This window comes from Lissotriton helveticus, chromosome 11 (assembly GCF_964261635.1).
Source record: "Lissotriton helveticus chromosome 11, aLisHel1.1, whole genome shotgun sequence".
Taxonomy (NCBI): Eukaryota; Metazoa; Chordata; class Amphibia; order Caudata; family Salamandridae; genus Lissotriton; species Lissotriton helveticus.
Genome location: NC_136072.1, coordinates 45,605,143 through 45,617,310, shown reverse-complemented (window position 1 = coordinate 45,617,310; position 12,168 = coordinate 45,605,143).

Here is a 12,168-nt window from a genome sequence, read left to right as displayed (position 1 = left end):
CGGGATCTTCTGTCAAAGAAGGCGATCGTTCCGGTCCCGCTGGCGCAGCGAGGTCTGGGATGTTATTCCATTTTGTTTCTGGTCCAGAAGGTGTCAGGGGGATTCCGGCCGGTTCTGGACCTGAAGAGGGTGAATGGTTGGGTTCGGACCGTTCACTTCAAGATGGTGACTTTGCAGTCCATCATTCCGTTGGTGGGGGTCCGGGACTTCATGACGTCTATCGATTTGCAGGACGCCTACCTTCACGTTCCTGTGGCTCAGACTCATCAGCAGTTTCTTCGCTTTGCGGTTGGCGGCTTCCACTTCCAGTTTGCGGTTTTGCCATTCGGGCTGAAGTCCGCCCCTCGGGTCTTCACCAAGCTCTTGGCCCCCTTGGTGGCCCTGGTCCACTGTCAGGGGATATTTTTACATCCTTATCTGGACGACTGGCTGGTTCATGCTCCCTCTTTCCAGTTGACTGTCGATCACACAGACTTGGTGCTGGCCGTTTTGAGGGGGCACGGCTTTCTTGTCAATCTGGGCAAGTCGTTCCTTGTTCCTTCCCAGGATCGTCTCTTCATTGGGGCCAGGTTTCGGACAGATTTGGGAGTGGTCACTCTGCCCGAGGCTCGGGTGGTCAAGATTCAGTCTCACATCCTGTCTCTGCTGTCAGGTCCAGTACAGGTGGCGGCGCGTTGGCTGCAGGTTCAGGGGGATATGGCTGCCACGGTGTTTCTGGTTCCTTGGGCCAGATTTCATTTACACACGCTGTTGGCTCATGTTCTGGCGCATTGGTCTCCCCATTGCCTTCCCCTCTCTTCTCCAATCCCGGTTTCCCCTCAGATCAGATCTTCTCTGGGTTGGTGGCTGGTTCGGGGTCATTTGCTGAAGGGTGTCTCTCTCTCTCCTCCGGCTCCGGTTGTGGTGACGACCGATGCCAGCCTCTCGGGTTGGGGGGCATGGCTGGGGGTTCATCAGTCCAGGGGCTTCTGGTCTCCCGCTCAGAGCAGGATGTCATCGAACTGGAGGGAGTTGGAGGCTGTCCGTTTGGCTCTGTTGGCCTTCTCCCAGTTTCTGCAGGGTTCCGTGGTCCTGGTCAGGACGGACAACGTCACGGCCATGGCTTACGTCAACAGGCAGGGGGGGACGAGGTCCTCTTCTCTGGCCCTAGTGGCGGGGCGGTTGTTTGTTTGGGCGGAATCTCATCTGTTGGCTCTCTCGGCGATCCATATTCGGGGGGTGTCCAATTCCCGGGCGGATGCCCTCAGCAGGGCCATTCCGTCGTCTGTGGATTTCTGCCTTCGTCGGGAATTGTTTGTGGCTCTGACGTTGCGTTGGGGTGTTCCTGTGGTGGACCTCTTTGCGGATGTGGGAAATGCCTTGGTGTCCCGGTTTGTCTCCCGCTGTCGGGAGAGGTCGGCCTGGGCGGTGGATGCTCTCTCTTGCCCTTGGCCCCGCGGGCTTCTGTATGCGTTTCCTCCTTTCCCCCTTCTTCTCCGCTTCCTGCTGAGGGTCCGGTCCTCGGGGGCTTCTGTGATTCTGGTGGCTCCGGCGTGGCCTCGTGCCTCCTGGTTTCCTCTCCTGGTGGAGTTGAGGTTGGAGGTGGAGTGGTTGCTGCCTCTGTCTCCTCCCCCTTTGGTCTTCCCGGCGTTTCAACAGGATGTTCTGGGCCGGATGCGCTTGGCGGCTTGGAGGTTGAACGCCTAGGTCTTCTGCGACGAGGGGTTCCGGCTGGTTTGACCTCTACTCTGCAGGCGGCTAGACGCGCTTCGACCAACAAGTCTTACCTACGGCACTGGCGTTCTTTCAGTCGGTGGTGTCTTGTCAAGGGTTTGGACCCCTCTTCCTCTTCTTTGTTTGCGGTGATGCTGTTTCTTCAGGAGGGTGCTTCCTTGGGCTTGAAGGTGTCTTCCCTTCGTTTGCAGTGGGCTGCGATTCGGGCGTTTAGGAGCTCTTGGGGCATTCTCTCGGATTCTGAGGTGTTGGTCAGTCGCCTTTTTAAGGGTTTGAATAACGTTCTTCCTGCCCCTCGGCGGCATTTTCCATCCTGGGATCTTTCTCTGGTCTTGGACGCCTTGATGTCGTCTCCCTTTGAGCCGTTGGTTTCTGTGGATCTGCGCCTGTTGTCCTTCAAGACTTTCTTTTTGGTGGCCATTACATCTGCTCGCCGCCTGTGTGAACTGGGTGCTCTTTCTTCCAAACACCCTTTTTGTCGGGTTTTTGATGACAGAATCGTGTTGCGACCTATTCTTTCCTTTCGTCCTAAGGTGGACTCTCAATTCCACAGGGATCAGGAGTTGGTTCTTCCTTCCTTTTTTGGTTCCCCGTCCTCGGAGTCTGAGGTGCGGCTTCACTCTTTGGATGTTAGGAGGGCTCTCCTGGTCTATTTGGAGCGGGTCGCTCCTTTCCGTCTCTCAGATTCCCTTTTTGTTAATTTTGGTCCTGTGAATAGGGGTTTGCGTCCTTCTACTCCTTCCTTGAGTCGTTGGGTTCGTTCTCTGATTTCTTTGGCGTACAAAGAGGGGGGGCACCTTTCTCCTTTGGGGGTTCAGGGTTGTTCCACTCGCTCCATGGCTGCTTCCTGTGCGGAGGTCCAAGGGGCTTCCATTTCGGAGATCTGCCGGGCTGCCACCTGGGCTTCCCCGCTGACCTTTGCCTCTCATTACAGGATTGGCCAGGAGGTTGACTGTGCGGATGTGTTTGGACACAGGGTTCTTTCCACTATGATTCCTGAATAGTGGTTTTTCCCCTGGTCTTCTGTGTTTTTTAATAAACCTGTTTTTTGCATACCTTCTTTGGTTGTCCTGTTTGGCTTTGTACATCTCAATTTCGTAAGGAAGGGAAGCGAGGGAGGGACGATGAGGTAATGCTTCAATTACTTACCGGTAATTGCATTACTCTGAGTCCTACTCCCTCGCTTCCCTTACTTACATCCCTCCCTCCCTCCCTGATGGTCCAGGCCAACCTTTTGGTATGGTTTCGATCTGTGTGGTATTACAGGAGGTATGAGGGGGCTGGGGGCTATATATAGTCCCCACGTGACAAATCACGTGGGTACGGGTGTCTGGTGAGGCAGGGATGCCTCAATTTCGTAAGGAAGGGAAGCGAGGGAGTAGGACTCAGAGTAATGCAATTACCGGTAAGTAATTGAAGCATTCATTCCTATGGGCCTGGAGGCCCATAGGAATTAATGGGAATTACCGAATTGGTAAATACCGATTCGGTAAAAGGGTGAAAACATTGAAGGGTGGCAGGGTGTCACTTTGACACTCTGTTGCACCCCTCAATTGTGTATGGGGGCACATGTGGCACACATACATGCCCTAAGGACATGTATGTCTGCCACATCGCACTGTTGGAAAAGCAAAAAAAATGCTTTTTTAGGTTTTCATTATTTACCACCAACTTGTAGTTGGTGGTAAATAACGAATCCTTAACTGAGGAATGCACTAACTTGAGTACTCCCTACATCCTGGATTCAGTAATTTACCGAATCGGTATGTTAAGAATTCGATATTTTACCGAATCCTTAATTTACCGATTCGGTAAAATACCGATTCGGTAAAATACCGAATCCTAAAAAATGCCGTTGGTAACGGACGAAATTCGGTCATTTTGGCCGTTACCGACCGGTATTGGGCGACCTACATCTGGCCCTTTGTTACTTATTCTGCAAGCATCTGTTGCATGAAGCGCCGTAGGTCTATATGTTGCGTACACTCCTGACACCCGGTACTTGTACCATCTAGTAATTAAGCTAGACAGCACATGGGCATATCTCCTCATGCAGATATGGTCTCACATGAAAAATAATGCACCCTGCCTTAGGACTACAAGACCTGGCTTACATATATTACATGCAGTCACTATGACATGGCACACAGTAAGACTGCCATTTCATGTTTTCACTCATAGTTTGCACCATGATACGCAGTCCGCGGTGGCAGGCTTCATGCAATTTATGTGAGTGTCCCTTAGTGTGGCTTACAGAGGTGTGCCAATTGTGTGACAATTAGACTATTTTACCTTGTTTAAGTGAACGAGCACTGGTACTGGGACCTGGTTAGCAGGGAGCCAGTGTACATCAGTCGAAAAACTTCAGTACCAGTGGCAAAAAGCGGGAGTGACCATGACAAAGGGGCACTTTACTACACTCACTTTCCTCCCTGCTGTTTGCACTGATCATGAAACGTTTGGCGGCTGCAATCAGAAGAGATTTTTTTTCCTTGTAGGTCCATCTTCACCCCACACCACTGTCCTGAGGAAGACCCCCGCATAAGGCCGAAAAAACCTACACAACAATTGGGGTCGAAACGTCGACTTTTGAGATTTGCCAGTCCTTTCAACAGTACTTACCTTACTGTGAACCTCGTGCTACATGGCAAGCCTGTACATAGACTTTGTACCATGAAGAATGTGTACTTGACCACTTGTTGCACAGTCATATGAGGAATATATGCCTGAACTGTCTGTGATTGTTTTTTTTCCACCATTTTAAACTTTACCTCACTACCGCACTTAAGTCACAGCCTCCCCCTACCCTTTCCTTTCCACTTGGGGCAGTGTCATGTTGAAACTATGTTACAAATGTATGCTTTTCAATATGTGCCTGAAAAAAAGACGATCAGTTTCAGTGTGATTAAATAACACTGCAACAACTAAAACGTTTTGTTTACACCTTGTTTTCTACAATTTAATCTGATAGTGATTTGTTTGTCTGTCTGACACTTTTTGATGTTACAATACTGGGACCACTTTATTATATACTAGCAATCAGAAGAGAAGAAATCGTTATAAGTGTTTTGCCGTATGGACACAGCCACTTCTTCTCATTATATTTTGATGATGTCCTTTTGTATCTAGAACATTCATAGGAAGAGCTGCCCCTGTTGCTTTGCCAATTGAACCAATTTAGATCACTCCCTGGCCTCAAATTTAACAAGGATACATCTTGCCTGATTCTTTTCCACATCAGGTAAAGCACCCCTATAGTAGGCTTACAGAACCTTTAAATAATTAGGAATTCAGGTGATTCACAAATATGAAGATACTACAGATGGCAATGTGGGTGTGGTCATAAGAGCCATTATGATGTCCATATAATTCTGGAATAAATGATCATTATCCAAAATGGCGGCTCTATAATAGCTTATTCTTCTGTCCTGTCTCCTTTAGTTTTTGCAAACAATCCAGTTTAAAAAAATGAATTAAAAAATATTTTCAAAACGTTGAATTTATTATTGCTCAAACTTGAGGCGGGGCAAGGGTAGAAATATAATTGCACTTCAGAAATTGAGGTTGCCTACTTAGGAAGGAGGCCTCAATTCTCCAGGTTTACGTGAACTACTGTATTGCTTCACAACATGGTAGGCTTGATGCTGCTGTGACCGTAACGCAGAGGAACCCAAATTTATAGACGGTATTGATGAAAGCAGGTATACTCCCTGGAAAAACCTCTGTGGACATACTCCATATTCCACGATATCAAATCAATTTCAAACGCAGCAATGCAGCCCAGAACAGCAACAGCCAGCCTTGGAGATTTGTTCTTCGATCAAAACCACCATGCATTTGATCAGTTGAATGGAGAAGGCAGCCTTCAAGTTTGTCAGTTTCTAAGCCATTATGCCCTACCATTGGCTCTGTTGACATGGGCTCCTGGTGAAGACCCGCTGACACAAAGTGGGCCGAAACACTTGCAGAGAGCGGGTTTCCAGCTGGTGTGTGGAGGCTCTGGGCAGCAGATGTCCATCAGGGGTTTTACAACCGCCACAGAATGTAGCCTCAGAAACCTTTATTATTTGTTTAGTGGGAGGGTCAGCTGGGCAGTGCTGTGCTCTAAGCCCCGCCCCTCCATAGGTAGCCAGGTGGTGAAGGGCTCAATGCTCCAACCCATTCCAGGCCCTGTCCCTTGAAGGTCACTCCCCCTCTCACGTAGAAAATTTATTTTTAAAGTATGCAGGCCTGTCAATGTATTTTTGTTCTAAAATAGTAACACTCATGGATAAAGTAAAACTACACTTACAGGAATAAAGAAGCAGGTGCATTTGAAAGCACACATGATCCCCTAAGGCAGGGTTCTCCAAAGTCGATCCTGGTGGGCCGGATCCATGCATGATTTTGAAGATAACTACATTTATCAAAATGGGGATATGCTAAAAATCTGCCATGGATCCGACCCTCCGGGATCGAATTTGGAAAACTCTGCCCTAAGGGGATCTCTTGGCAGAGCGGATGGATCACCGGGCGGCCTTCATAAGAGGCATAACTAAGGATGTGGCCCAAAATAAGTGAACTAAGATTCTGTGCTCGACACAGCAGCCACCGGACCCATGTTCTGGTGCCTCATGTGTGTTTTCTGTGAGTGCACCCAAACATACGACACAAAAATCAATCAATCAGTAGATTTGTAGAGCACTTGTTGTCTTCGTGAGGCTATCTAAGCGCTGTATGCCTAAAACAAGCCAGACCTAATTCACCAATGCTTGTGCCCTAATTTTTTATCATTGTCAGATAAATGAGCAACAATGACTAATTTAACCCCTTGCATGCGGGGCTCATTCACCCACTGTGCTGGGGGCAGGGGGGTCGCGCACAGCGCCTAGGTGCTCATGACGAGCTCAGCTCGCCATGAGCCACGGTGGTCGTGTGCTCATGACGAGCACACCCGTTTGTGCAGAACGTTCGTACAGCAGGGGAATTAGCCCAGCGTGCGAGCGTTCCAACGGTCATGACGAGCTCAGCTCGTCATGAGCACAGCGCAACCGTGGCTCATGACGAGCTGAGCTCGTCATGAGTGTTCAAGGGGTTAAAACTGAAAATATTTCAATCCTAGAAATATGAGAGTCTACAAATTCTGAAAACATGAGATTGTGAACTGAACGTTGCAAAGATCTGTTTAAGTGGGAGTGTCCTGAGTGCCTCAGTCACTCCTGGTCTCCCCCTCTCCCCATTTTCCTCTGCAATATCTCCCTCTGCCTTAATCTTTTAAGCTCCTTTTCTCCCCAATTATCAGTTCTGAAGTTCCCTAATTTGTATGTCTCACATTTCATCACCTTCCTTTTAACTGGTGTCTATTCACTCTGTCCTTCTGCACGTATTTCCTTTCCTTTTATTTCCTCAAATTCGTTGTGCACACAAAAAGATGCACAGACACACCCACTACTCACCATGTGTATATGCTGAATTATTTTCCTTTGAGGATGTCAGTATTTCGACAACTGTGTACCTTGTTCACAAACTTTCCCATAGGATTGTAATTACAATTCACACATATATGCCCGTCGCTCTGTGCACTCTGCAGAGGGCTAAGAATAGGTGGAGCATGTATTCTCAAGTCCTTTTTGACTCAGTGACAGCACTTTGGGAAACTCGTCCTGCCTTCTACCTCAGTTCCAGACCTGTCCAGCCCCTTAATGAACTGTCACCTATAGAGTTACCTATCAAGACAATCAGTGGGAGATTTACTAAGGACTTGCGTTGACCTCATACAACCAAATTTGTCGACCGGCAACAAGGCAACGCAAGTCCTTATATGGGATTTACTAAGCTTGCAAACTATGTAAAGACAAAGTAAAGCAGCGCATAGCGCTGCCTTGCGCTACTTTGCTTTGGGTAGGTGGTACACGGTGATGCATGGGCGTTCTCAAGCATCCACTCATGTATTTTGAAGTAAACCCAGATTTACAAAGACTTGTAAACCTGGGTTAACACCAAAATGGTGCGCCTTCCCAACAGAGGCGTAAGGAGGAGAAATGTTGTTAATTCCTCTTTCCACGTATGCTGCATTCTGCAGCACACATAAAAAGAGGAATGTGCCTCTAAGGATTGTTTTTGTGCAGGAAGGTGGGCCAAAAATAATCCTGCCTGTAACGCAAACACCCCTACACTATGGTGCAAGGGAGCCTACACTGGCACTAGGCAGCACACAGTGCAGGAGAGAACAGAACACTCCATATCTTTGTAAATATTGAGCAGTTCTGTCCTCTCCCTTTGATGCAATGCAGCGCAGCAAGTTGGCTTGTTGCGTTGCGTGAAAGAATGTTAAATCTGCCCCTCGGTTCATAGTTTGCAGTATACAAGTCTCATGTGTAACGTTCAGTGATACAGAAACACAACATCTGCAAAAAAAGAAATACTCTAAGGGAATAGGGTCATATACACCAGACAGCATTGTGCTGTATAAACCCATAGAGCTATTTTAATGCTGGGACAAAGGGAGCATTTGCCCAGGGTGCCTTCTGTGAATACCAAAATGAGTAAGTGCCTTCTGTGAATACCAAAATGAGTAAGTGCCTTCTGTGAATACCAAAATGGTAGTAAGTTTAGGATTTTGTCTTAAGTTAGTTCTGTGAATCGGGCCCTCTGTACCCACTCTCACCCTGTCTATGTGCCTAGTCCCGCCTCTCATGATCTCTTCTCTCTCTACCTCCCCGTCACCTCAATACACCTTCTTACCCACATCTCTCTAGCTTTCTCTCACAGCCTCACCTCTGCCACACTATGGGACAGATTTACCAAAGTTTGATGCAGCGCAACGCAGCAAGACAACTTTTTGTGCTGTGTCAAAGCGACTCGTCAGGAATTACCATATTTACCAAGATGTAGCGCAATCCTGCTCTCTCCTTGCGCTGCCGCACTAGTGTCTGTCTAGCGCAGGCACGCTTGCGACATGCTGCCGTGCTTCCTGCATAGCATGCAGGGTTGTTTTGTGCTTCCGGCACAAAAACAACACTGAGAGGCATTTTCCTCTTTCTAAGTGCGCTGCAGAATGCATCGAGGAGAAATAAAGAGATTTCCCCTAGTTGCACCTGTATCAGGGAGGTGTACATTTCTGACACGTTGCCAGGTTTACCGGTCTTGGTATATCTGGGAAAGCGTCAAAATCCATGGGAGGATGAGTGTGATCACCCAATCTCCTCCCATGTAACGCATTCCTGGCACGGAGTAAGGCTAGGAAGCGGCTTGCGCTGCCCTGTGTTTCGACAAATTGACCAAACAATGCACGGCCCTGCATTCTTTGGTAAATCTGACTTAAGGATCGAGTTGCCTTTTCGACGCCCGGCTGGATTTAAGGGCAGTGCAGTCCTCTGATTAATCTGTGACATTGGGGCCGATTCACAGAACTAACTTAACCCCTCCCATGCTCATGACAAGCTCAGCTCGTCATGAGGCACGGTGCTCCGGTGCTCATGACGAGCTCAGCTCGTCATGGCCCGTGGAACGCTCAGGTGCGGGGAGAATTCCCCTGCTGTGCTGAACGTTCCACGGGAGCCAATGCACCTGTGACGAGCTCAGCTCGTCATGAGCACAGGAGCGCCGTCGCTCATGACGAGCTGAGCTCGTCATGAGCATGCAGGCGCTGAGAGTGCCCCCCTCCCCCCCCCAGAACAGCAGGGAATAAACCATGCAGCGAAAGGGTTAAAACAAAATCATACACTTACTACTTTTGGTATTCACAGAAGGTATTTAGTAGTCTTAAGTTAGGATTTTGAAATAAGTTTGGATTTTGTCTTAAGTTAGGATTTTGTCTTAAATTAGGATTTTGTCTTAAATTAGGATTTTGTCTTAAATTAGGATTTTCTCTTAAACTAAACTTAAGTTAAACGTAAGTTTAACCTAAGACAAAATCGTAATTTAAGACAAAATCCTAACTTAAGACAAAATTCTAATTTAAGACAAATCCTAATTTAAGACTACTAAATGCCTTATGTGAATACCAAAAGTAGTAAGTTTATGATTTTGTCTTAAGTTAGTTCTGTGAATCGGCCCCTCTATGCCTACCTCTTCATCACAATCTCTTTAGTCCAACTCTTTACCTCAACTCTTGTTCTCTCAGACACCTCTCTGCACTGGACTCTTCTCTTTCCAGATGCCACTGTCTCTACTTCTGTGTATCCTTCTTTACTGTTGCATCACATTTTATTGTTTACACTATGCCTCTCCCTACCTCACTTATCTTTCTACCTCATGTCTATCTTCGTCTCCCTTCTCTCCCTTCTTCACCTCTCTATACTTTTCTCTATACCTCTCTGTCATTCTGCTGCCCCTGCCTCCTCCCACTTCCATAACAAAACAGTCAGGGGCCCCTGTCTGGCCAGAGACCTGTACACATGGAAAGAAGGGAGAGGAGACAAGACAGGGAAAGAGAATTATTAAAAAAACAGAATATTAGATTTATGGGTTGGAATAGTGAAAGTCTTGGAAATAGTGACTTGATATTCACAGTTGCAGCAAGAATACCAGTAAAGAAGGGAGATTTATTTGCAACTAGGAATGTTTGATGATTAAAAATAGATTTTTTTAAAGCGATATCCGTAGTCCACTAAACAACAACTAGGGGCCAGATGTAGGTGTCTAAATACCGGTCGGAAACGGCCGAAAATACCGATTTTCGGCCGTTTCCGACCGGTATTTGGACATTGGTATGTAGGGCTGTGAAAAACATACAGATTCGGTAATTTTACCGAATCGGTAATTTTACAGATTCGGTAAAATTACCGATGGGTAAAATTACCGAATCTGTATTTTCTTATGTAGGTAGCACTTTAAACAGTGCTACAGGGCCTTTAGAATTCGTTATTTACCATGGAATACTATTCCATGGTAAATAACGAATTCCAGTGTACATGCACATCTGTGCATGTACACCTGTGCCATGTGGCACACAGACATGCCCTAAGGGCATGTCTGTGTGTCACATGGCACACAAGCCAGGAATAGGGGTGCAACAGGGTGTCAAAGTGACACCCTGTCACCCTTGCAAATTCGGTAATTTTACCGATTCTGTAATTACAGAATCGGTATTTCCCATTGATTCCTATGGGCTTCAAAGCCCATAGGAATCAATGGGCAATACCGATTCGGTATTTACAGAATCGGTAAATACCGAATCTTAACGATTCGGTATTTACAGATTCTGAAATGCCTACATCTCCCCCCTTCATATTTACCACTTCTTAAATACCGAATCGGTAAAATTCGGTATTTAAGAAGTGGTAAATAAGAATTACCTACATCGGGCCCTAGGTCACATTTACCGTGTCTTTCATATATTGGGTTGGACAGGTTAGTTAGACATTGGATTCCACTTAAAATATTCGAATATTTGTATTGCAAGAAAGTAAAATCTAGATTCAAGCACAAAAAGAAAGGCCTTTAGCAATGCTTGTTCAAACTGCCTTTTAGTTCTATTTGGCTGGAGGCCGCTGGGCAGCCTAAACATTCAGTGGGAGCCAACATTTCTGACAGTTTAATGTATAAATCAATTTTGTTTGGCATAAGGGGGCTTTGAATTCAATTAAAATGCCTAATTTATTCAACATTATTACGAACAGGGAGCCTTGCGGTATGTCTTATCTTGGGCCACAAAAATCCTTAAAATGGCAAACCATTGGCGTTGGATACCTTGATGGCTCTTACACTCGTTGCCCAGACATAGGTAACTGCGTTTGATTGTAAAGTTAAGGACATGATTACATGGGCTGGTAGGGATGGACCAAGTCCAACCTCAGTTTTTAGTGGTGCATTAGCCCGCTGTGCTACCAAACCCGAAAGCAAGGAGCAGACTTGGTGAGTTACTCAACCTTGTTTTGGTGCAAGGGTGCCTATATTCAGACCCCCCAGGATATAGCGGCATGGATTAGCAAATTTAGCGGCACAAAAATGGAAATTTAGCGGCACAAATATGGAAATTTAGCGGCAATTTTGCGGCATTTTATGTGGCCATTTTTCCTACAACAAACACAGATATCTTAGTTTTTTTAGTTATTTAACAACATGAAGCTATGTATATTTGGTTTCTTTACAATGTAGACACTTTGGGGCAGATTTACAAGCCCCTTGCGCTGCTTTTACGCCGCCGTTGCATCACTTTTGTGACGCAGAGGCGGCGCAAAAGATGCACCATGGTGCGGGGTATTTACAACGTGACGCATCTCCCAGATGCATCACGTTGCAAAGCCCTGCGCCAGAAGAGGCGTACCATTGCAGGTCAGTTTGTGTCTTGCAATAGCCTTAGAGCTTGGTGCCACTGTACCTGCTGCACTAATGATGGCTATACCTATCGCCCCTTTTATTAGTAAGCACGTTAAATAATACAGTGTATTTTGAACACGACCTGATATCCCACCGGATGCCCGTTCGACAGACCTAAACACTAGAGAAAGAGCAGTGAAAACCGCCAAGTGG